The following is a 1,098-nucleotide window of genomic DNA, read 5'->3' as shown; positions in this document are numbered from 1 at the left end:
ATGATATTGTGTAGGATTCTCTTTTCATTTTCTTTATATTGCTGCCTCACTCTGACATCATGAATTGTTGTAGTCTTTTCATCCAGTGATGGCAAATGGATTTAACCAAAGTAAAAAAAAAAGAGAAATCATTACTTTTGAATATTACATCCTGTTTTCTCACCTGTTGCACTTAATTTCTGCTCATTAAATCACTGAATCTACATGTACATTTGAGGTAAATTCCCACTTTAATATTTTATCAATGATCATTAATACATTTTGATGGTGTGTTATGCAAATTGGAAATGCTATGACATTTATATAGTCCAAAATGGTGGATGGACTAATATTGTTTCATTTAAACACATCTATCTCTTCCACAATAAAACAAACACACTTCACCATTTAGAGATATATAAATAGCATATAACCATCAAAATATCACTGGCATGACCGCATTTTGGTCACTGGTATTGAAACACATGGACTTGAAATTATGCCCAAGGAGATTTGAAGTACACCACAAAATTACGAAGAATTAAAAACACAAAAACGTATTGAGTGAAAAGAATGGTCTGAGAGTCAAATCAAACCAATGTAAAACACCTCATCATCATGTAGAAAATGGACCAGTAAGGCATCACATTAAATGACTGTGTTTTTCAAGATGAGACCATCAGTCTGACACACAATATCCTCGCTTTTAATCTCAAAGCTGCAACATGCGTAGCCGTAGGACATGCATAACTGAGTGAAGACTTACTTTGTAAAGTCTATCATTGGGTAGGGTTTTCCTCTTGCACTAGATCTTTGTGATGATAATCCCATGACAGATTTGAACACATCGAGGGTTTACACAGATTCTTTTGGAAAAACTTGCAAATTCCTTGTCAGTCCCTTAGTTTGTCATCCCGTTTGGACTGTATCCGGCCTTAAGCAACACATAAAAGACAACCCGAAACATAATGCCTCCGGTGACACTTCGTGGCAGAACATACAAACAAAACAAAAATTGAGACGCCAAGCAGGGGGAGAAAAACACATTTGTACACAATAAATATATACAGACAGAAGAATATGCAGTAAAAGAGATGTGTACGAAAGAAGACATCAAGG

This window comes from Diadema antillarum, unplaced genomic scaffold, assembly GCF_040938485.1.
Source record: "Diadema antillarum isolate AM-2024a unplaced genomic scaffold, OU_Dant_1.0 seq00002243_RagTag, whole genome shotgun sequence".
Lineage (NCBI taxonomy): Eukaryota > Metazoa > Echinodermata > Echinoidea > Diadematoida > Diadematidae > Diadema > Diadema antillarum.
Note: the sequence above shows the minus strand (reverse complement) of the source record.